Consider the following 13,521-nt stretch of genomic DNA (forward strand, 5'->3'; position numbering starts at 1 on the left):
GGAAATGCTAGTGTTTTTCCAGTTGGAATCAAATCTTAAACAGGTACATGCTGGAAGCAGCATTATATTCTATTATGGGCCAAATAAGGGAGAAGTAGAAATGCATGATAACAAGCTCCACTGCCAATCATGAGCGGACAGGTGATCCGCTGTGGCGACCCCTAACCGGGAAAAAGCCAAAAGAAGAAGAAGAAGAAGAAATGCATGATAACATCCTTGGACCTAAAGGATATACCTTTAGTAACTGGCTGAGCATAGGTAGAAGGACTTTCTAAACACAGTCAATATATAGTTGTTAAAGGAACGTTCATTGTCTGCAAACATGGTCAGATCACTAATAAAAGTCTAGATTTTGAGCAGGGTGTTTTTTACTTGGTAAGTAAATGGGTGTTTTATGTTTTCAAAAGGACGTGATACTGTAATTTTTAGCATTTAGACCACTGTCCTGGTACTATTGCTAATACATTAGTGCTGGTATGTGTTCCTCACCCTATAGAACATTAGAGGGTTCCATCACGAAAATCGACATTCCCAAGCCTATTAATTCTTACAACTGCTTTTGTGTTGTTGTTTAAGCAGCAAAGCTGCTGAAGATGTGCCACTGTGCTGAAGGCAGTTGTTAAGAATTTTAGACTGAGCTGTCTAATACTCAGTTTGCCACCTTTTACATAAACTGTGTAAATGTAAATTACTGCCTACAGTCTCTATAAACTAAAGTCTGACATCAATGGCATTTAATATTATACCAGTCAATCTTGTAACATGACAACACTTACCAATCAGATCAAATGGAAACATTTTTTTTGTCTTTAACACTGTCATGATGTCCTTTTTGTAAAGTATAGTCTGTGTAATACTGTTTGTTTGTAAAGACAGTTGCCCATCCCCACCCAGTTAAGAATGAGGCAGTGAGCCATAACATGTACTATTTTTTTACAAAGAATACAGTTAAACCTGTTGATTAAAAAGTACACATATCATAGTAGAATGGTAGCAATTTATTACATCAAAGAAGGTTAAACTGTAAGCTGCTTTACTCTTCCAACTCTTCTCTCAGTATTTCCTGTCACTCACTACATTGCTAGTATTCGCAGAGAGCTCAGTATGGGAAATAATTTTTCCAGAATTCACTTACTAGTAGATTTCCTGAATATTAGGACACCCTGCCAAAATCATTTGTTTAATCATTATGCAAATGGCTTATTTAGTGGTTAGTCAGTGATACCTTCTGTAGCTGATAAACAGGGTCGACATAACTTGGTAATAAGCAAGGAGGCTTGGAACCACTTCTTTGTAAATAAATGAAAACAGCTGAAAGATGTTCAGGTAAATGACATAAGAGTACTATAAGCCCATCCCTCCTCACCTTTCACACATCAAAGATGACTACAGAATAAATCTAACCCAACATACATTCCTCCACCAATTACAACAAATCCGCAGTTTGACCTTCTCACTCTGACCCAGCAGAGAAATGTAGTCATTCTGAAATCCAGCAACATGGCACAGTGTATTTTAAACGCTATACATTTATTTGTTTCATTATATTGTATATTACCAAAATCAAGTTATTTGTTTTCTTTCTAGCATGTGTTTCCCCTGGTTTTATTCAATAGAGGCTTTTAATTGGACAACTTGTTTATTAGACTGGACATTAAAGAACAGATTACTGAAACGTGTCCAAGTCATTATGAAACAAGCTGTTTAATCAGGGAATTAATGACTGATTATTTGAAAAGGAAAGAGTATTTACTTATTTGAGTGTATAAAAACTTATTAAAGAAGCACTCAGAATGCATCTCATAGCAGTAAAAGACAGTCATAAAAGAATGCCACACTATCTAATCATTTTCTGTACTGTCATATTCTTTTCTCAGTTTGTTCCAGTCAACCTCAACATCAAATTCACTATCTGATGCAAGATTGTAATAGGTTCAATCGCCAGCCTGTAAAGCTTTTTCTAAGGTTATCAAACTCGCTTCCAGCTCTGTGTAATAGAGGCCAGTACATTTTGTGGCATTTATAAGACTGTTATCTGAACAATCCCAAGTGGTACATCTGTGATAAATCAAAACTGACATGACAATTAAATCTGAAGACAACATTCCAGATGCTTCTCTCCCATGCTGTCAGAGAAGTTTTAAATTACTAGGACATCTGTACAGCTTTTCTTCCATTACAAGACAGTTTTCACAACACTGTATTCCAAGATTTAAACAAAAGCTCCCTCACCAAAAAAAATGTGCGGACTTTTTAGTAAAAGGTTACATGGAATAAAATCATGGGATATGATAGTTTTACGCATGCACTTGAAATGATTTCAAATAGAGCAGTTGTTTTTGGAATTCTATAAATAGAACTGCACTGCACATACCACTAACCAAGTGTCCATGTCTATGGCTGTCTTCTGTTTTCCTCTCTCCAACCTGGGTTCTTCTTTCTCTATGTATATGCATATATACCTATACATATACATAGAGAGAGAGAGACAGACAGACAGACTAGAACTCCAGACAGTAATTTAAGTTCAAAGTAATTAGTGCTCAGTGTAATGGGAAAATAGTTTAAAGTAGATGTGTCCAACCTGCGGCCCGTGGGCCGCATGCGGCCCTCAGAGCTCTTCCATGCGGCCCTCAACCTCTAACTGCAACATCGATGTACACATGCCCCAAAACACTTTTTTTTGTTTTGTGTTTTTCGCTCCCATGACCTGTTTCGATAATGTCGGTGTGCGCATGCGCCAAAGCACCTTCTAGTTTGGTTTTGAGCCAAAAAAGGGTCAGTGTGTTTACGCCATTATTTTGCACTGAACAATCAGTGTGTGTGTGTGTGTGTGTGTGTGTGTGTGTGTGTGTGTGTGTGTGTGTGTGTGTGTGTGTTCTCGCTGAAGAGAGACTCGTGTATGGATTTGCCGCTGTTCCCTTTGAAAGGCACAGCAATTACCTGTGTTAATAGGTAAGTGAGTGAGTGCATGCATGAAAGCAGAATTGTGTGCGTTAATGTGGAAGAAGAGTGTGTGTGTGTGTGTGTGTATGTGTGTGTGTGTGTGTGTGTGTGTGTGTGTGTGTGTGTGTGTGTGTATGTGTGTGTATGTGAGCATGAGAGAGAGAGAGACGCATGCACAAAGAGGCTAACAATTATCATTCTACCTACTGAACACAAACAAGTTAGCTCCCAAATATATCATACATTAAGAGTACACTTTCATTAAATTGCGGCTTTCCTGACAGGGAGAGTGTTGTATTGAACATGAACTCATACCTCTTAACTGTATGGATTTTCAAAGAATGTCTGGATTTTTGCCTTATCTTCCAATTTGTGTCTTTTGCTTAGGAAAATAAAGTAGTCATCCAAGGTAATGCAGTTCCAGGGAGTAAGAATGAGACAGCAGCCTAGGGTAATGGGTCAGTAGTGGACTGACTATGTGGGACTGTAGCATATAAAGTTGTATTGTTTTTTCAGACAAACAAAAAAGCACCTAGTACTGTTTTTTTCATTGGTGGGTTCTAAGCAGTGGTAGATTGGACAACAGTAAGCTTAGCTTTGGCGGATCATCAATACTGGCAAATCAAGTGGGCACAATGTCATTTTTTTAAATGTTGGGGATTTTAGTGTGTATGTGTGTGCTTATGTGTTGGGAGTGCTGCAACAGTAGATGATTATTAAAGACAGAGACTTACGGACTGTGGAGAATATGTTTCTTTGTTTCAAAACCTAATACTTGGGTATGCATGCCAGAAAGAGATTTTTTAAGACATAGCTTCTTGCCATTTACAGTGGATGGATATTTACATTTAATGGACAATGTATTAGTGTGGGCCTGTGGGGTTCTGAAGGATGCCAAGTCTACCACTGCCACTGTCTTGTAAAGTGACCTGGAAATGGATATTGGGATGCTACTGAAAAAATATAGTAAGTGGGCTTAGAAATATAGTTTAATTAAACAAAGTGTACTTTCAATTTACAGGCCATAATTTAATTTATTTCAGGTAGTCCAGATACTGGTAGATTGTATACCATTAGACTTAATTAGGGAGAGCTGTCATTCTGGGGAAACAAGCAGCCCTAGTTTCAGTGAAAGCTCTGTGGTTGCTTGCAGGTAGGAATTTGCAGGATGTTGATGCAATGTGTTTTATGTATTATTTTTAATTAATTTGTCATTTCAAAGCATAGTTTTCTTTGATGCAAAAGAAGGCAGGACTGAATGCCATATAATATTTAAATGACAATAATGGGACATAAAGATTATAAGTGATGTATAATGTTTGCAGCTACAGTTGTTTCAATGGTGTCTGTGATGCATAACTATTTTTGGGCCTGTGTCCCACTTTTATTTTTCGCTTTGTCCAGATTTCTTGCTCTAAGGTTGAGAGGTATGGTTCCATACTAAATCAGACGTATTTACCTTGAAAGACTTTTCGGCATAATTATGAAAAACAGAGCCTTTTAATATCTCTGCTTATTTCCAATATAAACTGCCATGCAACCTTGCAAATAACCTTCTTATTAAGCTACTTTACTTCTTTTGGAATTGACAGGTATGATTCATCTGTTCGGACATAAGCATAGAGTGCTAATGTGACTTCGATTTCTTGCAGTTTACATAATCACAATGACTTTTCTGTGTTTCTGGGTGTGTAATCAATTTAACAGTTTTAAAGATGTTCTCCAAAAATAAATAAATAATCCTCTCTGCACTTTGAGCTATTGACAAAGTCTGGGAATTGTTTTTTTTTCTAAAACAAAGGTCAGCATTACAGCTCAGTAAACTGTCAGTCTGTGAGTAACTTCTGCACAAATTAAATTGTCTGAATGTCAAATGGCTTTAGATTGGAGGGAAGTTTATTTTTATTTATTTTATTTTATTTTACATTTGTTTACCGGGAAAGTCCGACTGGGCACAGGTCCATTTTCAGCAGAAGGGTGGGAAGAAAAGCTCCAAAAATAACACAAAACAATATAATACATGAGAGAGAGAGAGAGACAGCAAATTATGGATGTAGTACTCGTACAATATGGCAGAGAATACATCTCGTAATAGTGAGAATCATTGCGGTACAGAATAAACTTAAAAACATTTTTTTTTACAGTTATAATTACAGCAAGGCAAATATCAATGAGTTAAGTTTTTAGGAGAAAGCTGTTTGTACATAGCTGAAGCTCTGAAACAATCTTTTGGTATGGATTAACCTAGGGATTGACACAAGTTATATGTTTACATCAGTATGTAGCATTATAGTTTATGGTTTTCTTATTGATTTACTTTTTGCCGAGCAGTTGTTTGTTGATTTATTGATGGTCCTTTTGGTGGTGGGAAATTACCATCTCTATTATGATTTTTTTTTCAGATATTTTGACTTCCAGACAATTTCATTCAGTCAGTGGGTGTCATGTGATTACTGAGGTTGCCTATTTTGTAAGTAGGGGCTTTTTTTGTGTGTGTGTGTGTGTGTGTGTGTGTGTGTGTGTGTGTGTGTGTGTGTGTGTGTAAGAGAGAGAGAGATTTAATATGTATACTGAATATAATTTTGCAAATGGAATTCTTAGTTAAACATGCCCCTCTTCTTGGGCAACTAGACTTGAATAACTGATATTAGATCTTAGCCATCCAGCTGGGAAAGGTTAGTATGTGGATTTTCCATCTGGTATGATGAAGTCTATGCTACTTACCCAAGGACTACATTTATGGCTATCCATCCAGCCATCATGTTACTGAACTACATTGTTTGATAATGAGAGGAGCTTTTTACAGACGTTGAAGGTTTTTGTGTCAAGAACCTGTCCATACAAAGTGGATTGTTTATATTGCAATGAAGGCTGTGGTCTTTGTAGTGAGCATTTTAAGTATAACCAGTATTTCTGAGGTAGAGGAAGTCTCTAAAGGCAGGATCTTTCTTAGCTTGGAAAGCAAGCCAATGGTGAAATTTATAGGGGTCAGTGAGAGACAGAGGAAAGCAAGAAGCTTTTTAGTCTGTTTAGATAACTAAGTGAACTTAGTCCTTTGAACTTTTTTGGCAGAAATGGTTGTAATCTTTCTTTTGGCAGGGTGTTTTGCTGAGGCACATGTCAAAAGGGGCATTGCACTCAATAATGGATCTTGTAAAGGAAGAGTACAGGGATGTTATGACCTCTTTGTCCCTGGATGAGATACCGTTACTAATGAATTGGGCCATGTAAAAATCTTTCCTTACAACGGAGACAACGTGGTGGTCAAAAGTCAGGTTTTTATCAACCTGGGAGCCCAAGTACCATACAACTTATTGCATGCTTACAACATTGTTATTAATGTGATAATTTGTGGGGACATCACTCTCTTCAAAGGGGATGATGATGCATTTTTTGGCATTTAACTTGAGGCCATGTTTCTGGCACCAATTATTTGTTTGGGTGAGACTCACTTGTAGCTTATTCAGAATTGTTTTATTAAGTCGGTAATGCAAATTCTTTACTTTACTGCAAATTTGTTGGCTTATTTTTGTGGATTATAGTATTGTAGGACTGCTGATGTTGACATTTTACATAGTTGGACTGCTGGAATGGTTTTCCCAGTGAGAAATGCTAGTGCTGTAGTGAATATCTGTTTATTTGTAAAATATATATATATATATATATATATATATATATATATATATATATATATAGATAGATATATTAACTAAGATGTTAGAGTTAGCTGTTAGATTAGAGAATTAGAATGAGAATTAGAATTTTAAGGGAAATATTAGGCATTTATTACATTTATTCATTGTTCAAATGCACCTACAGTACAGCCAGGAGATCGACTGTGGTCTTCCAGAGCAACAAAAGAGTTAACTATATGATATATTTTATATGCGGCCCCAGGACCATTTCTGTTCACTCAATGTGGCCCCAGCAAGCCAAAAGGTTGGACACCCCTGGTTTAAAGGTTCCCGTAGTCTACTATCCCCACCATATAACATGCCACTCTGTTTGTGTGGTGGCCAGAGATCTGTCACACTTCTGAGGCTAACTGAAATTAAGAATGGATAAACACACTCAGATCTTTCTCCTTTGTTAACCCCCCACCTCCACCAACTCCTCACCTACTCTAGTTAACTTGGATTTTTTTTATTAATAACCCATATATAAAATTAATTCAAAAATGAGAAAATGTATTTATCTATGAAAGTAGTCAAGTTTGGTAGTACACAAATCCATTTAAACAAGATACATTATCTTTAATGCATACCTGAGTCTAGAAAATGAACTGCAGATAACAAAGAAAGAAACATTATTCAGACATATTTTAAGATGGCACATGTAGCACACCTAAAGCAGACAGTAGTTTAAAAATAGATATGATTTGATTCTCATCTTGGACACTACTCTTGGGAAAGAAAATAATGTATCCATCTGCAGACAGCTGTGTGTATATATATATATATATATATATATATATATATATATTTATATATATATTTATATATATATATATATATATATATATATATACTGCATTTGTCTAAGGGTTTAAATTACTAGCATTTAATGTTAAATGTAAATAATCATTCATTCATTGCCAGATAACCCACTTAATTCAGTTCAGAGTCAAATGGGAAAAGAAGCATATCCTTGCACACAATGGTACGCGGCAGAGAAACTTATTCTGTACAGGATGCCAGCCTAGTGAAGCAAACAAGCATACACACACACACACACACACACACACACACACACACACACACACACACACACACACACACACACACATCAACACACACACACACACACACACACACACACACACACACACACACACACACACACACATCAACACACACACATCAACACACACGCACACACACACACACACACACACACACACACACACACACGCGTATACGTACATAGACACAAACACCCACACACACAAGCACATATGCATATCTTGATTTAATGATTTTTGGGTAGTATGGAAGTGAGCAGGACTACTGTCATCAAGGTAAGAGGTTTTTCCTACACATGTTTTGTAAGAGTGACAAGAGTTAAAGGACCTTTACATGTGAGAGTGGGAAAAAAGAGGAAGTTCACAGTTGAATCTTGTAATAATGTGGCATAAATATTATGGGCTGAATCATTAAAGACGGATGCAAGTGCAGCTATTCACAAAAAGGATAGTACTCATAACAGAGAATGCATCATGATAACAAAGAATATCGCATAATTTTTAACATCATCTTGTCTTTAAGGATCTCTGTCTTGTTTCCTATTATCATAGTTGAATGCTGCTTTAGATTCATCAGTATCATTTTTAGTAGCCCTAAATAACATATTCCACCATCCGACTGCCTTCTGATTAAAAGATTGTTTCATCTCGGTAGTGAGACAATAGTTCATCTGGTATCTTGATCTTGCAGAGTAGCCCTTAGTTCTTTGACTCCTGTATACAGCACAGGTATCCAGGTAGAATGTTTTCATGTCTCTTTGTATGCACCTGGATGCAACAAGATTACATGTATAATGTAAGAAAAATAACCGCAGAGCAAAACAATGAAGGGGACTAGTGATTCCAAATGTTCGAATAGCGTCCCAAATACCAGCAAATAGTTGTCCAATGAAAAGAAAATATCAGAATACTTCAAAAAATCAGGTTTATTATAACATGACAAGGTTAGCGCTTTCGCAAAAATAGCTTCTTCAGACCTTATTACAAACTGATCTCTGAAACAAGTGGTTTAAATATACAAAAAGGCGCCAAAACAACAGGCATTCCTTAAAGAAACAAAGCCTGTAATAGACCATTGTTAAAAACTAACATAAAAATGCAAGTAATCTTTTAAAAGATTTAAAAACATATTCATCATAATACCACTAAAGTAATGGTGATAATAAAAATAAAAAACAAGTGTATGAGCTGGACTGTCATCTCTGATGTCGCAACCTCCTGGACTTCAATAATGGGCGTATGGGGACTTTCCCATTCAGTCCTGGTGGTGCATCAGCTCTAAATTTGATGATCCAACTGATCTCCTGGACTTCTGTGTGATTTTCAATGTCTCCCCTCCTATATGTTGTGGAAATCTGTTCTAAGATCCTAAATTTGAACCGATGGTGTGAACCACCCTCATGTGTATGCTTGGCTAATGCATTGTAGAGGTGACCCTTCCTCGTATGGTAAACATGCTCACGTATCCTGTCTCTCAAAACCCGGTTGGTCTTGCCTACGTAGTAGGCTGGACATGATATTAAGACGCTAGGTACACTACATCCTTGGACATGCAGCTGCCCCTGACACGGATGTTGTATACACCAGATCCATGGGGATAAACAAAAACAGGATCAGTGAGGATGTATGAACAAAAATTACATCTATGACAAGGGACCATGAAAGGTCCCTGTGTAGATGAACAAATGGGATTTGCTTTGGGGTTCTTGAGATTCTTTTTATTGCGGTACACAAACCTGGGTCTATCTCCAGTGATTTCCTTAATGGTAGAGTCTACTGACAAAACATGCCAATGCTTGATGAAGACATCTTTGATGATACCAATGTCTCTGGTATAATAAACAGGAAACATCACATTGTTGTTGGATGAAGAGCTGCCCTGGGTATACTGTTCACTCCTGTCTGCTGTATACACTCCCAAAGCCCTTTCAGAAAAATAGGGCATTGCTCTACTATCCCTGAGGCTAGTAATACCATCCATCCCTTTAGTCAGGTCTAAATCACTATATCCACGCTCTGTGAATTTCTTTCCTAAATCCTCAAGTTCTATCTTAAGATGAGAGTCATTTGGTGTATACCTAGATACACGCATGGATTGTCCTCGCACAATATTGTTATATACAAAGCCAGGGTGCATGCTGGAATGGTGCAGCAAGGTATTCCTGTAACAAGTTTTACGATATAAGCCTGTGTTGACAATCCCTCCAGGTAATTTGTCTACATATACATCTAGAAAGGGGATGTTAGTGTGCGACCATTCCATGGTAAAATTCAAAAATCCTATGGAATTATTCACTTGTCTAAAGAAAAATTCCAGCTGCACAGGTGTGCCCCTCCAGACCAAGAAAAGATCGTCCACAAAACGCCTGTAAAAAGGCACAAATTCTCTGTACAGTTCATTCTGGAAAAGATATTGATGCTCCCATTCAGCCATAACCAGGTTGGCGTAGCTATTGGCACAAGAAGTGATATGATACAGATGTTGGCTAATGAGAGGTTTTATGAACTTATTACTGATATTAGAGTAGACACCATCATTAATAGAGTACAATCCACCCTCTCAGAGTTACTCACGAATGAGGTCATAGACCAAGCTTTATATGAATTTTTATTTGTTGCACATCCTCTGTTACCAATGATCCAAGGTCTCCCTAAAATTCATAAGGATCTGATCACCCCACCTATGAGAACGACTGTCGCAGGCAGGGGGTGGTCCACAGAACCCCTATCCATCTTTGTAGAAGCTCAATTAAGACCATTGGTTGAAGCGAACAGCTTCATCCTTAGAGATACCAAACAGTTTCTACTAGATCTATATCAATATGTGAATTCATGTGCTAGTATAGATGATTTGCTTTGGGTAACGATGGATGTCCAGTCTTTATTCACTGTGATACCCAATGTGGAGGGCTTAGAGATGATTGGCACTTACTTGAGGAGATCTACCTTGCCTTTGGATCAAGATGTTGATTTGGTTCTATTATTATTGGGGATGGTCCTGGAATCCAACATATTTTGTTTCCAAGAGAGGATTTATTTACAGCGGGATGGCGTAGCTATGGGCACTTCTTGTGCCAATAGCTACGCCAACCTGGTTATGGCTGAATGGGAGCATCAGTATCTTTTCCAGAATGAACTGTACAGAGAATTTGTGCCTTTTTACAGGCGTTTTGTGGACGATCTTTTCTTGGTCTGGAGGGGCACACCTGTACAGCTGGAATTTTTCTTTAGACAAGTGAATAATTCCATAGGATTTTTGAATTTCACCATGGAATGGTCGCACACTAACATCCCTTTTCTAGATGTATATGTAGACAAATTACCTGGAGGGATTGTCAACACAGGCTTATATCGTAAAACTTGTTACAGGAATACCTTGTTGCACCATTCCAGCATGCACCCTGGCTTTGTATATAACAATATTGTGCGAGGACAATCCATGCGTGTATCTAGGTATACACCAAATGACTCTCATCTTAAGATAGAACTTGAGGATTTAGGAAAGAAATTCACAGAGCATGGATATAGTGATTTAGACCTAACTAAAGGGATGGATGGTATTACTAGCCTCAGGGATAGTAGAGCAAAGCCCTATTTTTCTGAAAGGGCTTTGGGAGTGTATACAGCAGACAGGAGTGAACAGTACACCCAGGGCAGTTCTTCATCCAACAACAATGTGATGTTTCCTGTTTATTATACCAGAGACATTGGTATCATCAAAGATGTCTTCATCAAGCATTGGCATGTTTTGTCAGTAGACTCTACCATTAAGGAAATCACTGGAGATAGACCCAGGTTTGTGTACCGCAATAAAAAGAATCTCAAGAACTTGCTATGTTACCCCAAAGCAAATCCCATTTGTCCATCTACACAGGGACCCTTCATGGTCCCTTGTCATAGATGTAATTTTTGTTCATACATCCTCACTGATCCTGTTTTTGTTTATCCCCATGGATCTGGTGTATACAACATCCGTGTCAGGGGCAGCTGTATGTCCAAGGATGTAGTGTACCTAGCGTCCTGCACATCGTGTCCAGCCTACTACGTAGGCAAGACCAACCGGGTTTTGAGAGACAGGATACGTGAGCATGTTTACCATACGAGGAAGGGTCACCTCTACAATGCATTAGCCAAGCATACACATGAGGGTGGTTCACACCATCGGTTCAAATTTAGGATCTTAGAACAGATTTCCACAACATATAGGAGGGGAGACGTTGAAAATCACACAGAAGTCCGGGAGATCAGTTGGATCATCAAATTTAGAGCTGATGCACCACCAGGACTGAATGGGAAAGTCTCCATACGCCCACTATTGAAGTCCAGGAGGTTGCGACATCAGAAATGATAGTCCAGCTCATACACTTGTTTTTTATTTTTATTTTCACCATTACTTTAGTGGTATTATGATGAATATGTTTTTAAATCTTTTAAAAGATTACATGCATTTTTATGTTAGTTTTTAACAATGGTCTATTACAGGCTTTGTTTCTTTAAGGAATGCCTGTTGTTTTGGCGCCTTTTTATATATTTAAACCACTTGTTACAGAGATCAGTTTGTAATAAGGTCTGAAGAAGCTATTTTTGCGAAAGCGCTAACCTTGTCATGTTATAATAAACCTGATTTTTTGAAGTATTCTGATATTTTCTTTTCATTGGACAACTATTTGCTGGTATTTGGGACGCTATTCGAACATTTGGAATCACTAGTCCCCTTCATTGTTTTGCTCTGCGGTTATTTTTCTTACATTATTCTGTTTTTGCTGTTTATCACAAGAGCATTCACTCCATTAGGCTTTTTTCTACCTGAAGATTACATGTATGGTTTCCTCAGCCTTTCTACAAAATCAAGCTAGTTCAGTCCATATAACCTTTTATTAAAATGTCCTCAGAACTTTTTAAAGTCTTCTTATGCATTTAATCTGGTGAAGCCTCCAAAGAAGCAACACCTTACTATATATTAGAATATCTATGAATAATATTAGTATTTTTGGTATTTCCCATGCGATAAATCTATAAATAAGTCCCACAGTCAAACAGGATTTCCTGCAAATGAACATAGTATTGATATTTAGAGACAGCTTTAGGACACCATCACATTTTTATACCTCACACAAGGTGTGTGGAAGGGAAATTTGCTTGTGTTAGGATGTAAACTATATAAATCTGAGCAACTGCCTCCAACTTATACATGACAGACTGAGGCTGTGGCCTCATCATCTGCACTGCTGCTGCCAATTTAAAATGTGAAGGTACAAATGATACATTTGTACTACTCTCACCAAACATTGAGACACATTCTGAAGCCTTTGGCTTGCTGTAGCACACTCAGCTAAGCTTTTTTACTCCACGCCTGATTTCAAAAATTAAGGCTCTGCCAGTCCTCAATCAGTCTATACCAATTAAGATTAACACAGACATACACCTGATAAAGGAAGAATATACACATATGTCTGTGTATAAATAAGTACACATGCATATGTATATGTGTACATATATGTATATATATATATATATATATATATATATATATATATATATGCATATGTGTGTGTGTGTGTGTGTGTGTGTGTGTGTGTGTGTGTGTTAAAGGTAATCTATAATTAATCTATACCTCTCAACCTGCAGGCGCAAGAAATTGGGACAAAGGTAAAATAATGGGGGAACAAAGACTCAAAAAATAGGGACAAATTTTAAATACTGCTGTAGAGCACCTCGCTGGCCTTGTTCAAGAGAAATCTTGACCAATGGATGGGAGATCGCAGATATACCCCAGGGATTACCTCAGTGTCACTGCTCGACAGAGGCACAGCAAAATAATGGGTATAGTTCCC

The 13,521-nt window shown here is 37.5% G+C and overlaps 1 protein-coding gene across 1 annotated transcript in view; it reads right to left on the bottom strand.

Annotated features, from left to right (window-relative positions):
* Positions 1 to 13,521, bottom strand: part of HEG1 (heart development protein with EGF like domains 1) — a 556,295-nt gene that overhangs the window by 412,373 nt on the left and 130,401 nt on the right. The gene's annotated exons all lie outside the window — the stretch shown is intronic.

Source organism: Protopterus annectens, chromosome 6.part0, assembly GCF_019279795.1.
Source record: "Protopterus annectens isolate FY-2018-M chromosome 6.part0, PAN1.0, whole genome shotgun sequence".
Taxonomy (NCBI): Eukaryota; Metazoa; Chordata; order Ceratodontiformes; family Protopteridae; genus Protopterus; species Protopterus annectens.